The sequence below is a fragment of the Chelmon rostratus genome, chromosome 15 (genome assembly GCF_017976325.1).
Source record: "Chelmon rostratus isolate fCheRos1 chromosome 15, fCheRos1.pri, whole genome shotgun sequence".
NCBI classification, from domain to species: domain Eukaryota; kingdom Metazoa; phylum Chordata; class Actinopteri; order Chaetodontiformes; family Chaetodontidae; genus Chelmon; species Chelmon rostratus.
The window spans coordinates 11,861,600-11,880,375 of NC_055672.1; positions in this window are offsets into that span (position 1 = coordinate 11,861,600).

The following is an 18,776-nucleotide window of genomic DNA, read 5'->3' on the forward strand; positions in this document are numbered from 1 at the left end:
GAATATTATAAATATGAAATGAAATATAATACTATGGCAGGCAGATGCACAGTAATGATAAAATGAATTACTATAATGTAGACAGGTTATGAACAGGTGAGAACAGGATTTCACTAATAAATATACACAGTGTAGTGTGATGGTTAAACAGCCTGCAAACAGGAGAGTGACTAGTGTAGAGTGTCACAGTAATGAGTTCAAAAGTTCAACATTGTGAGCAGATCTAAACCTCGTTTAAATGGATATCACATTCTGAAACAAAATAGCGTATATCTCAAAGATGTATGACCCAGAAATATGCATCTGAAATATTTTAGGAAGTGAAAATTCCTCTTGGTAGAAACATTTTGCCTCAGCAGGTGTCAAAATAACTTGATTGTGGTCTGTGTTTATTCTCCATTTCTCGGTTAATTTTGTTCTTTCTATACTCCAGGGTCTTACAAATGATGGATTTAAAACTTGGATGAAAAATGAGCAGTTGAGGTTATTTTCACACAGCACGGAGGAATACTCAGAGAGGAAGGCCAAGTGTATCACTGAGCACTTCTCTCTCTCTTGGCATTCTCTCACTGAGGGGCCAAAGCGTCTCCAAGAGGTGCCATTACATTCCACAGCCATGACAACGGGCGGCGGTATTTTCTGAAAGCTGCCACTTACTTCCTACTGCTTGGACAGGCTGCTATGAGTGTGTGCACGTTCAGTAATGCCCCAGGACTCCTTCTGGACTTTTATTAGATTAAAAAAAAAAAGTTTTTTTTTTTTGCTCTCTTTCTTTTTGTCAACAAATCCATGAAAAAGATCAAAACCAACATGAACTGATCCTCCTCACAAGTATTATGTGTGCAGCAGGATAGATGTCATTCCTCAGTGCCATACACCTACATTGTTGTGCAAAAAGAATTTAAAACATGTCAGTGAGCATCACTGTTGCACTGAGTGGCATGTTACTTGAAGTGAAATGTGTATTTATCTGCAGCTGGAAATAGTCCCAAGCAAATATTTCCTCCTGTCTGAGCCGTGTTTGATAAAGACTACAGCTGACAGCTCTTCATTGTATGCAACCTTAGAGATTCATGTTTTCACTAGGAACATACAGTCTTGCAGCTAAGTGCCACAGACCAGGTTTATTAAGGTTAACTAAAACTAAAGCGCTGACGAAACTAACTTAAATAAAATAAAATCATACAGGAAATGTCTCTAGTCTTTGTCAGTTTGGTCACATTTGTCAACACAAGCATGGAGCACATGTTTATTGAGACTGGGATGTGAGTCAACTGCCCTCACTTTGTGTTGTAATATCAATTCTAAACATTTTCAAACAATAAAGACTAAACTGGAACAAGCAAACCCACTCTGGACAATAACTGAGAGCAAGCTGAATTGGAGGTAAAAAAAAAAACACAAAACAATAATAACTCTGCCTCAGACAGGGTTGAGAAGTCAGAAAGTAGTCATGTGGGAACACCTTAGCTCAAATAAAAAAGGCAGACATCGTATTAAAACACAGTGAAAATCCTCAACATGATACTGTAAAAACTGACTTTTAAGGAAAAGAACTGCATTTCCATTTTCAGCCAGAAGATGGCAGCACAGGCGGGCGCGTTCATGCAGCACTCATCTGTAACACAAGCCCATCACTAAATGTTTCACTAACACTTGGAACAACATACTGTTTACCCCTCTTCATCAAACATGCATTGTTGCCCTACTGACAAAATTTTTGTTCAGACCAGCGAGTAAGACTCCGCCAACTGTTATCACATGAACAAAAACACATGATGAAATGTCTCACGTTGCATCCAGAATCAGGATATTTGTGACATTTCATTTGATACTGTCACACACACACACTTGAGACTAGCCCTTAGCCTTGCTCAAGTCTTCCCCCTAAAACTTCTCGTTACGAGGACGATGAGGCTTTGTCCCCTTAAGGAAGGCAAGACCCCACAATGTGACTGTGTTAACAGATGTATGTCCCTGCAAGGTGTGTAATTCACGTCCACACACAAGAAAACAGAGATAATTAAACAGGGGCTGTGGCACTGAATGGTCATTCTGAGATGTCTGTAAAAGGGGATACAAACTGACTTCTCATGTCCTGTCTGTGCTCTGGTCTCCAAGCACCCGTCAGTCACATTATAGTTCACGATATGTTTTTGTAGTTTTCTCTGCAGTTGCATTTTGATGAACTACAGTAGCAGCAGCTGTTAATTTGTGTCATGCACACGCGACTGTCGAGCTCACGGTTACTTATACAACAATAAACATACTGTGGGGAGGGGGTAAAGCAATATTTGTTACAAAACACACAAAATAAAATAAGCTGCAGTTAAATCATTTTCTATCCTCTCCCAAAGTCTACAAATAGGATCTGCCACCTAAAACACAACTCAAGTCATTTATAATAATCCATTCAGTAGAACTCAGCAAAACATTAAGGACATTTTAATAAAAAGTAATGCCATTAAATCATCATATAAGGAGAAATGTATCTTTTTTCTAAATCTTTTCTCATACATGCTGAACAATTTTCTCAGAGTGACACAAACTTTGCACTGAAACCTGAATATTTTTATGTAAATTAATCATACAAAATAAGTTTTTCACCAGAACAGGGACGCCCATACAAAATGTCTGAATGTAATACTGTTTTGGAGGCCTGTTCTACAAATTGGGGCTGAAATGAAAACTATTTTTACTATTGATTAATGTGATGACTGTTCAATAAATCAATTAATCGTTTGTTCTGAAAAGTGTCAGAAAACTGTTCATTACAATCTCAACGTCTGAAATATTAGCATCTGCTCTAATTAAAAAGATGGATTAGACAAATACAGAGAGATACTACATACAGAATGTACTACAACAACAGTCAGTCACCACAGTGAGGAGGAGGAGGGTGACTGAGTGAGTAGTTATCTCGACTCCATCTTCACTGTGGGGCCTAAAATCACAGAGCAGTCCTCGAGCTCAGGGGTGTAATTTGTGATGATATTCAAGGCCCTGCCTGTTTACGCATGTTTCTCCAGGTCTGAAGGGTCAAGGAGACCATTATCTTATTCCTCCCACTCTCTTCTCAAAACTCACACAAATAGTGAGTTCCTTCAAAAGAAACACCGAGCTGATGGTCATTTCTTTTTTATTCACTTATTCACGGGCTGTGCGTCTCTGTTGTTCCCCCATAGTGTCGCCCAGCTCATCCAGGTATGAGAACAAAGCATAGCTGGGTATAGTTTACAGGAAACCACTTAGGCCAGATCCTGCCTGTAATGCTGTGTGTAAACAAAGAAGCCATGAAAGATTGATGTAAATGTTCAAACCTCAACCTCACCGTCTCGTCTCCGAATCGGCATCAGTGCGATTTGTACCAACAGAGACCGTCAGCACAGGAAATTAAAACACTGACGGCGTGACCGGCTAACATGCTGGAGTTATTATTAGGGCTAGTTTGCTGATTGGTGACAATTAGGATAATTTTGAAACAAGTACAACTCTCCCATCACAGCTGCTCATACTGCTTCGTCAGGCTGATGCTAAAGTGCAGTATAGATCGAAGTATTTATAGAACTCTTAAGATGCCTGATGCTCAAACATATGTCAGACTTTACATCTGATTTGGGCTTCCACCACTGCCTCCTGGTCCCCTGTCCATCCGGTCTGAGTCAGAGTTACCTTACATGAGCGAGCTCCATGGGGCGGTAATGTCTATTTCTTCCAGGGACGGCTGGAGATGCAGCTGATTGCACATCATTTGCATTACAGATAAAGCTGATAGGCAGTCTGCTTTGCTATAAATTATGTAGAGAGCAAAGACCTCAAGGTTAAAAAGGCGGTTATGAGGATCCACCAAGGCTATGAATTGTTAATATGATTCCCTCCATCCATATAGGCCAAACATGCAATCTTGGATAAAGGTCATCTAGAATTTTCTAGGAGATGCATAAAAGCTTATCTGTCGTATGAGTTTTTCCAGAGAGGGAAAAATTATAGGAGTTGCATTTGAAGAAAAGAGTGATCGCCTCTAATTGAGATACTGCATTTCGAGGGAGGCATACCTGCCAGTGCAAGTAGTTTCTGTAGCTCTCTGTTAGCACTGAGGGGGAAAGAGGAAGTGCTGAACCTCTTCTCTCTCTTAACGGCCGAGTGTGACCCCGGCTGCTTCACCCTCATCAGCTGAGTTGCGGGAGGCACTTTCTTATTGGAGCCCTGCAGAAACAAGAGTCGCAGAGGAAGGGCTCCCGTTACTGGAGCAGGGTTGGGCAAGGTAGTTCCTGCCCTGAAGGAAATGGTACAAGAATGGCTTTACTCAAGTGTCAATGTGGAGTCTGTGGGGGGAGAGGAGAGGAGAGGAGAGGAGAGGAGAGGAGAGGAGAGGAGAGGAGAAGAGAGGAGAGGAGAGGAGAGGAGAGGAGAAGGAGTGAAGGTGTTGTGGTTAAGGGTCAAGTTCCTTTCCGAATCAGATCAGGTGATTCTCAGCGAAGCAACCTGATCACCGTCGGCGGTGTACTGTACTGCATCTGATGACAGAGTTTGGGATGGATCTCAGCAGACAGAATAATTGAGCACAGATGGAGCTGATAAAGCTGTCAATGGGAACAAACACCAGGTCCAGCAGTCAATCAGTCAAGGTCTCTTCAATCTCAATGAACTACACTCAGCACCGCTGTATGTGTGTCAGAAATGATGCGGATGAAAATAGCCGCTACAATGCCTCGTATTATACTCGAGAGGCCACACGAGTCACGGTGGGAGAACCAGGGATTGAATGCGAGCGTTTTCAGAAAAATGATACAGTCATAAGATCATACTGCGATGTCACATGAGCAACGTTGCCTTCATTCCATGAGGACAAAAGGGAATTAATTGTTAAATTTGAGGTTTTGTGTGCATGTGATATGTTTAATGTGTGTGTGTGTGTCAGCAGAATCTAAACACTGGCTATCTGAAGGCCAGAACTAATTTCCAGTGAACCCCCCTGGCTGTTTGCACCACAAACAAACAAAAAGAGTGAAGATATTACAATCCATATTTGGACAAATAGATTTATAGATACACACACACTTGTGCAGCATATTTTTTTCTACATGCCAGTAATGTGTTTTTATACAGGCTATATTTATGTAATATATTTCATACATATTTATATATAAATGCAAACCCTCTCTGCACAGTGTAAAGTTCAAAAGTACTTACATCTTGGTCATCTGCAGGCCCATTTTTACCTCCAGACTTTTTAGATCTTCCAGACTTGGATGATTCCTAAAGGTGAAGAATGAATAAGAGAAAATTGAAGGCAACATACATTATGTTATGATAATTCAATTTGATTACAAAAAAAAAAAAGTTAAAATGCACTTTACCTTGTCTTTTTTGCTCTTGTGAGGCATGCTGGGATGGTAATCCCCAGTGTCAGCAGGTCGGCGGTGGAGCTGCGGTCGCGCACTGACTGCGGAAGCCTGGTTAACACGTCTCTACGCACCGCCGTGGCTCTCACCACTGACCATCCGGACACCATGTGACCGAGCCACAACAAGGTGTCATCCTATTTCCGCGGTGGCTGCACGCCACGGCTCACGCGCCGTTAACAACATGACTGAAGAAAAAGACGATTGTTTAAGCGGTCAAACGTCCAACTTACTGCTGCCGAGGCTGCACTTTCAGGTACCCGCTGTGTATCCCCCAGCCCAGGCGAGGTGTGTGTGTGTGTGTGTGTGTGTGTTTGTCCTTTGCCGGTTGTAATATTCGGTGACTTCCACAGGAGGGCAGTGTTGTATCTCGAAAGGAGGAGGTATCGTTTTTACCGCAGAGGTGAGGGGTTCACCAGGGTCTCCAGCTCTGACTCCGGAGGGTGTCGGTGACACATTCATAGTCTAACAATACATGCTGTTCATAAAAATTAAGCAGAATGAAGGTGGATGTTTTAAACACTCCGCAGGAGAAAAACGTAGTCAGTGATTAAAAGCAACTTATTCCTGTGGGGTGTTTGTCTGACAGAGGAAAATATGAAGAAACGTGGAGTTGTGTCACAATTCTTGACCCAATGTGCTAATGTTACCCGTTGGCACCAGAAGTCAACATGACCACATACGCAGCAAAAGTTACTGTAAAATCAAGCTAATGCATGCATTTGCTTGAACATTTTGTAAGCAGTTTTGTATGAACACACTAAGCAGACAAGTCTTGTTGTAATTGTTGGTGAAGCTGTATTTGTTGCGTGGACATAGCTAGAAGTTTACTGAACGTAAAGCTAGGTAATGTTAACTTACTACAGCAATGTGTAGACTTTTTTTGTCTTGTTTTCAAAGCACCAACTTTACCAGCAATGTGTCACCTTCAAGTGAACTTCCATCTTGGCTAATATGACACCATACGTTGGATCTAAAGGTTGTACGGTAGCATTTGTTTGATGTGAATCTTTCCCTTGGATCGTGGAGCATAGTGGTGTCATGGCTAATAGCACAATGAATGAATTACAGATAGCTAAAGCAGAAGCTTTAACATCAACAAATTCACATCTCATGTCCAACTTGATGCAGTTTTCAAGTCTTGAAAACTTCTCTGCTTCTCTTGGACTTTTTATAGATACAGCATCTCCTCACATCTCCAACGGTACTCAATACATACCACCATGACCAAATAATATTAGAAAGAGTAAACTCCACATATGGAAACTAAAAATTTGTGTTTGATTGATTAAAGTATGATCTCATTTATTTGGCTTCCTTGGTTGATCTGTCTCCAGTTATTTCATGGAAAACAGGGCAATGGGATGTTGTTGTCTTGGTCTTCCCCATGTATCCTTGTTGTAATACATAACTCACTCCATTTGGTGGCAGTGTTGTATTCTTTTGAACTCTATAACATTTATTCCTAGTGGTGCCCAATCTAACTATAAAACTAAGAATCTCTGTATGTATGTATGTATGTACATGTGTGTATGTTTATATAAAACAGCTTATAGGAGTGAGGTTCTATCCCTGGTGGACTGGTTTAACACAAACGACTTGGAATTAAATGTTTCCAAAACACAGGCGTTAGTACTTCTGCAGGAACTGTGGGGACCACCTTCCCTTGGTCATCAACAACAGTGAAATTCAACAAGTGGACAGCTACTTATTCCTGGGCGTTACAGTCTCCTCCACCTTGACCTGGGGGGATAACTCTACCATTGGCTTTCCTTTTTAAGACAACTGAAAAAATATGTTTTTTGCAAGGATAGTATGGTGCAGTAATACAGAGCAGCGGTGGAGAGCATCCTCACCTACGCAATAACTGTGTGGTTTGGCAACACGTCAGCTGAGGACAGAAGACAGTTGGACAAAGTGGTGCATACTGCCTCCAGAATTACAGGACGCAATCTCCCACCCATTGTAGAAATCTGTCAGGCTGGATTAAAAAATAAGGGCCTTACAGTTGTACAGGACCCCTCTCACCCAGCTAACAACCATTTTAAATTCCTTACTTCTCTCAAAAGACTGAGAAGCATTAAGACCAGAACATCCAGGTTCCAGAATAGCACATATCCTGAAGCTGTTCACCTCCTCAACGCTCCAAACGTGGCACTGCAGGCCACTCAGCAGGTTAAATAATTTGTGCAATAAGGGCAGATGTTGTTAAAGCACTTTATCTAGTGGGTTGTTTGATGTTGCTGCTAATTTCCCTGAAGGTTCTCATGTTTTATCAGTGGTGTTTTTATGTGTTGGATTTTATTTGACCTGGTTTTATGATTATTGTATGTGAGCGTTTATGCTGATTTTGTGTTTTTATGATTATTGTATGTGCTCTATGAGTAAAGGGTTTTACTACTTTTGTCTTTTTCTATTTTTGTGACCCCACTAAGAGAAAATTCCAGTCAGTTATGGTGACATGACAATAAGTACTGAATCTTCAATGTATATACCTACATACATACATACATACATACACACACACACACACACACACACACATATATATATAGTTGGCAGGTATATTGCTGGAGACGTGAGGACATGCAGTGTCAAATGTGGTGCAATTTGGACACATGACATATTCAGTATCAATAAAGCGAACCACATTGTGTAGCACTGGGGGCAGCTAATTTGAGCTTTAATGTTTAGGTTTTGATAACCCTACCCTATTAATGTTATTAAGATAACGTTACCTACCTACCTACCTACCTTCACTTAATAATGTCAGCCTATCCTTTGCAACTCCCTGGGAACTTCAGGTAAATGGCTGGCTTCATGTTAACTGGTAATTGGCTGAATTCATGAATTTTATCATTAATAATTACAACAGCAATTGTTCTGGCTTGCTTTCAGGCCTTGACCACACACGTACAGATTTTGACTTTTAAAAACAGATATTTTCCTCTTCCTTTAAAAAAATAATAATAATATTCCAAACTCTCCGTTTTACATACACACAAGAGTGTACAGAAAACATTGTGAAAAATCTGCACTTTGAAAAGTGTTTTTAAAAAACAAAGTTTTAGAGACTTAAAACGCTGTTTGTGTGTAAACAAGAGGCCCGAATGCAGAAGAAAGTGCTTGTTTTTGGTCAAGGCCACAGTCATTTCAATGTAATTTAACAAAGAAGCAGAAATAATGCTAATGATTGTTATTATTAATAATTTAGGTGAGGCTCATGTTTTGGGAACACCTGAATAAACTTTCTAAAACTGATGCCGTATTGTAATATTACTGTGTTGTTTAATAAGGGAAAAAAAACTGGTGATGCATGCGTACATCTAACACTGTGAGTCTGATTGCCCTTCCGAGAACTGCGGGGGCTCTCCAGCTCTGCAGATCGATGATATTGACGAAGCTGAAAGCAGCGATACTGGAGGTCAAGCATTCTGAATGGGCACTGCACTCGTATGTATTTCAACCTGTTTAGTCATCTGATGCCAGAGGCCTGTTTACGTGTCAAAGTAAAAAACTTAATCTTTCTGATCTTAAAAAGAATAGCTGCCATTAAGCAAGACAAACCGTTAAGGGTGCTAGATTATAACTGAGAGTGCCAGTAAAATATGATCAACAGAGTCAAGCTGTGTGCTCAAATCAGTGAGAATTACAGCTGAGATTTCACCAGCGTCAGAAGAAATAGGTCAGCCATTTTTGTGAAGGCTCAGAAAAGTTATTAGAAAACTGTAGAGGCACTTTTAAACAGAGGAACACAAAAGACCTTTGATGTAGAATGATGCCTGATGCCTCCTCATCAACCCTCTTCCTCTCTTTGAGGTGATCAACTGGGGTCAAGCTGGACCAGGCTACTGTGTTGCTGGGGTTGCTGCTGGCGTTCATTCCTCCGTGTCTTAGCTGGGGTCGTGTCTCGCTTCTACGTCGTTAAAAACATTTGTCCGAATCTCTTGAGTGTGACCATCTGGGAAATCGGCCTGTTTGATTTCCTGCTGGGGGTTGAATGAGATGATCGATGCTACGCTTGTCTAACAATGGAGCTACTGCAGAGCTGGGAGTTGATTATCTTAGCTTAGCATAAAGACTGGTCACAGGGGGGACAGCTAACCTGGCTGTACCTTGAGAGCTCACCAGTGAACATGTTATATCTAATTAGTTTAATGATTACACAAACTACGATGTAAAAACAACAGTGGTTTTATGTGGCATTACGTGTCGTAGTCTTGTCATCGTCATGTGTTTGGCTCTAGCTCCATCGTTAATATGAGAGCATTTTTCCCATCGACTCTTTGTCACACTGTTTTCCTCGCTGATAACAGTGCTCTGGAAAAAGGGTTCGTCCTTGCCTCTCCAAGGTGACCCTCATCAGGAACACTGTGGTAGGCCGGGCTGGCAGCGCTGTACAGGGTCTCCCTGATCAAGGTGGCCTGAGCCGCGTCCTTGCCATTATCAGAGGTCAGACCCTGACAGATGCTCATCAGCTCCATGCTCATTTACACAGTGGAAGACAACTAAACACTGAATCAAACAGCTCCACCCATCTGTATCAGCACAGAGATAACACACAGCATGTAACCACACGCTTAGCAGAAGCTGTTGCCGAAAAGGGATGCTGAAGAGTTTGGCTTGGTGTAATTCTTTCAGTAGCATCCACCTTCACAGTCTTTGTTAGCGAGTCGACAAAGCTCGCCCGGTCACACAGTGCGGCATCAGCACCGGCTTCTTCTCCTCACAGCTTATGAGACGCCTTGTGCAGAAAATGGGAAAATCTGTTGTTCGAATCTTTAAAACATCTTTTCCAAAAGAGACATCCCACCTTCTTCAACTCACTCAGGCTGGTGTCCATGCACGGTGAAATTTCTCACTCCAAGTGTTGACTAACGACAGGAAATATCTGAGTTAGCTAGTTTCTCCAAATGAAGCGCCAGACTAAAACAAAGAAACACAAATGTTAATAAAAACACAGCTTGAACACGGCCAAATAATGTTCCCATAAATCTCCACAGGGAGGTTACAGTCCTGCATGTTTTGCACAGAAAAACTGTTCTGTATACGGTCCAGCAGCCAGCAGATGGTCTGGAGGTTTTCCAGCAGTGTATAAGAAGTGGCTCGTGTGCAGGGACAACACAATGCTGTGTTATACTTCAAGGTCAGTTTTTTTAAGATTTCACAAGAGAATATCTACAAAAGTTACGGTGCACGCAAGGCGGTGAGGCAACTGTTCATTTTCACAGTATGGATTAAGTGTCTCAAGCTTGAAATGAGAGCCATTGTTCGGAAGAGTTAATTCCATTGTGGTCCTCATTGTCCTTGAAAACGCGAAACATGCACAAGGTCCCAAGACTCACTGGTCTGTAAAAATCAACATATGAATGCTGAGACTGGAAAACTGGATTTTAAATGCTCCGCAGGAGTAGGACAATTTGCAGAAACATGCAAAATTAGACAGGCTGGTTCTTTTTGGGCAATGTAGGACCCTTTTGACTGGCTTGGAGCAGTGCGAATGTTTGTTTTCTTTGACTGTTGTGAGGTTTGTCCAGTGTATGTTCTGTATATATACAGCATTTATTGCATTATGTGTAAGTTGTTCATCTATTTTATTCAGGGTGACCTTGAAAAACAGAGCTTGCTCTCAATGGCTCTTCCTCTCTTGAATGAGTATCACTGCCAGGGATTTCAGCAGCAGTGCAGCCCAGAGCACATACGTTGATAACCTTGTGGAAGGAAGATCCCAGCAGGACTAACTAAGAACTAAACTCATTTATATTTTGCTCAAACAGCTTGTGATGCCAGCATCAGGATTTCTTTCCTCTGATAGCCGTTCAGACACAGCTGTCGCAGATATACAGATGTGCAGTCAGTTACCTGCTGCACCACATGCTTACCTTTACCACTGGGACTGAAGCGTCACACCTGTCCATGCCTTAGAGGATAAGCCAAAGTCTTTGGCTTTCGCTCTTAATGGCTGCCGTAAATGGTCCAGCATCATAACATTTTCAGGCTTTAGGTTAGATCGTGACACTCTTTAGAGACTCCACAGCTGGAGCCAACTGAAAACTTACTACAGTGCTTCATTTCATCAACAAAACTACAACAAAAATGATTTATAGATGTAGATGTTATAGATGTTTTTGCAGAATGCGACTACAGTGACAACAAGAACATGAACACTGTGACAAAAAAAACTTGACATTTTTCACAGCAATCACAACTATGCACAGCCAAGTATGTATAAACCATAAACAGGTATTTTCCTGAGACAGACCAACATTTGTGCTGTAGTGAAAGTATAATTACTTCAGAGTAATGTATTACATTTGATTACATTTTGATTACTTTTTTACTTGTCGGCCGGTCGCAGCCACGGCAGACTCTGCTTGCTTGGAGCAATGAGCATTAATTTGACTGGCAGACAAATTCAAACAAGAGCAAGGATCAAAAACAACACTCAAAATTTAACTTCACTGCAAAAACTCAGACACAAGAAAAAAGCGATGAAATGGGGGGATATTATTAAAATAAGCAAAACAGCTGATTTCAAAGAACCCACACTAAAAACTGCCTGGTAAGAAGATGTATGTTGTCAGACAAAAAACAAGCAAGTATTCCTTTGATTAAAGATCATTTTTAGATTTTGCTCTTCGCGTTGTGTTGATACAATAAGCCTGTCTGGATGTAGAGACAGCTCATTGGAAGCTATCCTACCTTTGATGGTGCTGCACTCAAAAACCCACATAGTCTAGAAATATTCCAAAGGAAGGGTTTCTAGCATGGTGAAACGTTGCCATGCATAGGAATGAATGTTATATTCTACATCTTAGCTTTTAACAGAATACATGCAACCCCTTCAGTCACCTTCAGTGACTGTATTCGTAATTCTATCTTTGGATCAAAGGCGTGTGTAGGAAATTGTGCCATGTGACATTACCATGCAGTGATAATTTCCAGTGACACTGGGTGAAAACGTAACCTAACACAGGTGTCACACGTACAGCGAGCGTGCGTTTCATCCCTGATTAGCGAAGCACAGATTGACATGAGCAATGAGTGCGTGTGTGGGCTCCAAACAGTAGGACGGCTTTTGCCTCTGGCTGTGGATGCAGGACTCAGGCGTACGCCGATCAGGTTGCGAGACTGCTCAGCTCTCTGAATCACTCTGTTTCCGTCTCTCCCGGTCAGAGCTTCATCGTCAGTGAGGTGTTATTACCGAGTGATACGGCTCCCTTCATTTCCTGTCTCAGCAACAGCAGTGAATGCAACGTGGTGGGGGGTGGGTGCTGGTGGGGGGTGTGCATGTGTGCATACATGGTTGGATGGATGGGTGACTGTGCGTGAGCCAGCACAATATGTCCTTTCTTCACAAAGAAATGCAATAAATGAAGTAGCATTTCACAGGCAGCTGGTGTAATGAAGAATATTAGTGATGTGAGGGCAGATTTGGATTTCTACCATCCCTTCAGCCCCCTCCAATAAACGAATGAGTCAAATATTTTTCACATGAATCAGCCCAGCAGCCTATTCTTATTTATTGAATTCAGCCCGAGAACAATTTTCTCTCTCAAATATTTATTTTCTCTTTTCCTGACTCTGATTATCTGTTGTTGTTGTTTTTTTTTCTAGCTTTTTTCGGTTTAAATTCTTTAACCTTTGCTACAACAGCTGAACCTCTCTTACACCGGTGCTGTGCAGCACAGCCAGTGATGTGTGAGTTGCCATAACACCAGCTTGTTTTATGAGAACGCCGTCCGGCCTGTGGGGCTAATGAGCGGGGCCGCTCAACAAGAGCTGTTTACTTTTCCAGGAGAGAGAAAGAGTAGGGGGTGGGGGGGGGGGACACATGGACAGCTTGTTGTGATGGAAGAAGATTGCTGGAGAGAACAAAGGAGGAGCAGGGGGTAGTGGGGGAAAGATGGCTTGGTTGACTGTAATCACCGTGTTGCAGCGCAGGTGCGTGCTCCCCAGTGATAACACATGAACATGTATCGATTGTGATAAAACCTGTCATGTGCAAGCCCTAGCTGCCTGTTAACCTGCTCTCATTGTGAGATGTGAGTCGCGCGGCACATTGATTCACAGCGTAATTCATATTTTTTTTCAAGAGGATGAATTTGAACTGCTCATGCCCTGATTTAATCGAGTGCCACCAACAGGCTGAAATTTCCACTTGTCCAAAACTTCAGCTCATGACAGGATACTAAAGCTAATGAATATGTTCAGGTTGTAAAAACAAGTGAATATGAGCAGTGATATCAGAGTTGTCCATTAAGCTTAAGTGTCTTGAATAAGCCTGAAGTTATGAAACAGTTGACCAATCAGACCTCAGCAGGCGGGATTAAGAATGATCTCATTGCACACAAGCAAAAATGTTGGATCAATGATTCATAAATTTGCTCTTTTATTTGACAAACAAACTCACCTAAAAATCCATTGAGTTGCTCTTCTGGTGCTTTCATTCATATCACATGATATTCATCAGTAGACGAAGCTTTTGCAAATCGTCTTAGGTGTCCTTTTTTTTCCCCCAGAGCACTTCAAGGACTTCTCATCCATGTTGGCTTAGAAGTTCACTTTCAAAGTTCACTTTCACGCTTGGAAACAGCAGCTGACAAAAACTGACAGTTTAGTAGCTTCTCTGGAGACCACACAGACTTCATCGGCACAATAAAGTACAATTATTATTTAAAATATTGGATAATTTTTTTCAAATTACTTTGTGTTGAGGCAGTATGCTAGCGTTACCATGTTAACTTGCAACTTAGCAACCACTGGATGTTGACGTGCTTTGTGTTTAGCAGGATGGAGCGCTCTCGCTCTGTGCACAGAGATAGCATCCTGGTGACCTCGCCGTGCCCCAGCAGATGGCTTGTTTGATGGGCTTGGAAGAAAATCATTCTCCGCCGCCTGCTCCAGGAACATCCTCCTCTGGGATTCAACTTTCCAGTTTCTCCAAGGTGACCTTACAGTCTTCGCCTGTAGCTACTTTCTGCCAGTCACCTTGCTGTTTCATGCCGGCTCTCTGCAGCCTACAGCCCATGCTGCTCGAGCTTCAACCTCTTTGCCTTTCTCTGGAGTGCTGGAGTGCTCCCCAGGTAGGTCTTCTCCCGGCTTGACCCTGTGCATTTGTGTTGCAGCCTGATTTCTGACTATGTGCTTTCACACACCTTTTATCACTCAGCCTGAAAAGATTTCGGCTAATTGTGCATCTAGTCCACATGAAGCTCTCGGAGAGACAAAAAAAAAAAAAAAAAAAAATCCAAAAGCTTAATTGTGAAATGCTGACACTCATTTTGAGACCAAAGTTAAAAGGCCGGACATGTTTTCAAATTAACAGTCAACACTAATTTCATGTGTATTTTTGCTTTTTCCATTTCAGCCACAATGTAGAAAAACCGACCTAAATTGTACACGGGTGTGTTATTCATGACTTCTCTGTCTTCATTTTAGGTAGATCCCTGCACGAGTTAACAGGGAGAATATGAAGGTAAGGATCCTCAGAGTGAACGTTTGTGTTTTATCTTGCATCCATTACGTGTCATTATGGTTGATGCCAGGCAAGTCACTTCTAATCCAGAACTTCCTCAAGCACAATTACGCTGACCATTCAGCTCTGAAACAGACATAATGGCTATTGATTGGCTGACTTTTTACACTGTGTTTCAGTAGGCTCATACCACCCTACTCACCTCTGTCTCGCTGTAGCAGTTAAAGGCCCTTTCAGTATCTGATCGTGCTTTTCCTTTGGCGCCAGCATCTGACTTCCTCATTTATTTAGTTAGAGTCTCACAGTGGAGGCTATTTGGTATTTTGAATTTGTGGTTACGCTCATAAACATCTCAAAAACCAAAGTGAAAAGGTACGTAAGTTTGTTAATTTCTGGATTCTCAGAGAGAAATTCGGGTGTGTTGACCTGTTACAGTGAGCATGATACAGTTTGAGATGTGCATCTTAGAGATAGTGCAGATTTGACTTTAACTATTTCAAATCAGCTAGTGAATCAGGCCCATACTGAGTCATTGTTGGATGAAATATTGTACTTCGCTGAATCATTGTTGCCCAGTGAAGGCTTTGTGAGGAAACCTGAGATTTCAGCTTTTCCCCAAAGCCCTGAGCTGGAGCTGAGGTGGTAATATGATTTTCCTGCAGATATTTCTTGCCTTTTGTCTGTGAGGGCTCTAAACAAAAGCATGCCAAAGATTGGAGGAATGAAGAAAAGCCTTTAGGAGCTTTATACACACATGTATTCCCCCACCTGCATGCACATGTGCATACAAACAAACATACATACTTGTTTGAATCAATACCCCATCATAACAGTGATGTGACCACTAAAAAGGCTTTGGATTGTTCTTATGGATTTATTTAATCCATTTAAAAGACTACAGTTGAGCCACTGGTGCTCTGCACCACCTTTTAAAGGAAGGAAATACACTTACTAACTTTACTGCAGAAGGTTGGGTGATAAAATCTCAAATCTGTCAGTTTCAGGTAAAGCTAAAGACAGGAAGCAAGGGTGAGCAGCTAACCTGATTCTGGGGGTCCACACACACACAACCCCCTTTAAAACCACAGACTGTCACTCTTAGACTTCAGTGTTACCTGCTGCTATTACCTGCTGTCATGTGTCTGCGTGTGTCTTCCTGCTGGAGCAGACGGACAGTCTGCAGCTACAGCTGCGATCTCACTGCAACATTTGTTCTAACACTGGTTTGTCAGTTTTCGGGTTATCCTGACGGAGATGAGACGAGGTTGCTCTCGCTCAGCACTTTGGGTCCCTGCAGCACGGCGCCGCTTATTTCTCCTGCTGCTGCAGCCAGAGAAGGGATCTCTGTTATTGATGAGATCTGCTGGCACTTGTAACCCCGTGAGGGACATTTCAACAACGTAAGTGAATCCGGGGTCAGACCTTTCTTTTCTTTTCTTTTATCTTTGCTTCCATTTATCCAGAATTAAAAAAAAGTAGGGAAGGGGGATGAAAAGGCCTGTCACAGCTGCAGCTGTGAGTGTATTAAAAAAAAAAGCAGTGGAGGAAAGGCTGAATGAGGGAATGTATCAGAAAAATAATATCGATGGTGTGATATACAAGCTTCTTTGCTTTGTACAACAGTTGCTGTGATCGATTGGTCGACACCATGCAGACAGTTCAGTGTTTTATTCCCACACGTATTTGTTGTTGCTAGTTTACTGTCTGGAATTTGTCTTACATGAATGGGGAGAAACTCTTTTATTAAAGCTCTGAGAGCTCAGTGTATTTATGTATTTGCCTCTGTGCAAAGTGAAACATCTGGGAGATATCTAATTAAACCTACTGTTAAAGGCTGAGGGAATTGCTGGACACAGACACTGATAATTTGAATGATGGACACGGTCAGAAAAGGTACATCAGTCACTGGGGGGGTCAGCAGGTTTTCTGGTGGTGGACTGGCGCAGGGCCTGAGAACATGCTTAGTAACTCATAAGACAGGCAAACCAAACATAAGTACGCACAAAGCACAAGGCGCGCTGAGTGGCCGAGACATGTTACCAGGCCACAGAGTACAACAATCTAGTGAAGACTGGTAAGGAGACCCGGGCTTTAATCCTGTGGCTGGTGAGTGTGGATTAGCTGCAGCTGAGGTGGCTGATTGGCAGGGGGAGCAGGTGTAGGTGAGCCATGATTGCAGAGGAACCGACACACACACACACACACACACACACACACACACACACACACACACACAGAAGGAGAGACTAACATGGCACATAGTGACAGGGGATGGTGTCAGACTCTTGATGAAAGGATACAGCAGAACCAGATATTTCATCTTGTTTTATTCCATGCATCCTTCTTTCATGTCAAAACCTGCCATCTACATCGCCCACAGTACAACGCGACCGCCGACGGTCTGGCTGGAGATCCGGGTGTGTAATGCTAGTAGCTGCTGGCATCAAGCAAAGATGAGGAGCGGGCTACAGAGGTCTGGTAATCTCACTTCTTTCTAGGTGGAGTTTCTCTCTGAGGAATTCATTTTATGCCTCATCTGACTCCTGGAACAAGTTGAGGCTTGTGGCAGGTTGAGGCTGGGGTATGCTAAAAAAGAAACTAGTTTGTACCCAATTTGAAAAAGACGCAGGCCCCGTCATTCCCACTATTAGAGATATGGAGGCGGAGGGAGATTCAGACGCTGTTTGACCATCTGATGAGCGCTATGGCTGAAGCATACTGACGCTTTCACGGTTCTCAAACTTATTCTATAGTTCAGCTTCTGAAGCATTTAATATACTCATTTCAATAGCAACACATTAGCATCCACATGATCCACATCACTTGCCTTGTGATGCCCGTCCACAGCAGCATTAATTATTAGCTCATGTTCTTCGAAAACATCTTCTGTCATGAGTGAGTCGGGGAACTTGTGAGTTATGGTGGTAGAGTTTAAAAAACGTCTGTTTCCCTGCTTTCACACGCCACATTTCATGAGAGATCAGCTCCTACTGAGACGCTTGCTCCTGAAATGAAATAACACTCTGTCCCTCCGTCAGTCAGCGGCCGCTCTGACCCCTCTCCTCTGCACCTCTATCTCAGTCCATCTTCTTTTTCGCTCTGTCCACCTCGCAGTTCTTCACCCCACCCCCTCCTCACTCTCCAGCCTCAGCTCGGTTCCTCTCTGCTGGCGAGTTACTCGGGTCAGAAAATGAGCCAGCTGCCCGGGCTAATCTGGGGAATACAGGCGTCTGGAGACCGAGACAGAGGTTGACAGAAAGGCCAGCTTTTCCACATTGATAAAAGGCTGTGCCCGTGTCTCGAATCAGATACCGTCCAACTTGACCTATAAATGCACTCGACCGCCACAGAAAAAGAAATGCAGCTTTATGTCTGATGGCGGAATGAAATTCAAAATCAGCCTCCAGAAGAAGGAATCTGAAGTTAACATTCGGACCTCAAAGTGATGGAAAAGATGACGCTGTGTATTGGCAATTTTGAGGATTAAAAAATAAGTTTAACATCAATCGCGTATCAGTAAATAAACATCTTGTTGAATGGGTAATTACATAATCGTACATTAATGTGTGTGTGGGGGTTGTAGATTGCTAATGAGGGTTTTGTTAATTCACGCCTCAAACCTTTCATCACTGCAATGAAAGTTTTTTGGGTTTTGCGTTGCAGCTGAACGCACACAGTCAGAAAATGTAAAATGTGATTCTTGCCAGTTGTTCACTTAATTAGCCTTAATGGGGCGTTTCAAAGTGTGCAGAAAACCCGACTTTTCATTTCGCCATTCCACACAAATTAGTCCCACTGATACTTCGCAGGCATTATAGCAAGTATGGAAATTACTTAACCACTTTATCTCACCCCGCGGTTGCATGGTAGCACTTTACAAAGATAGAAAAATT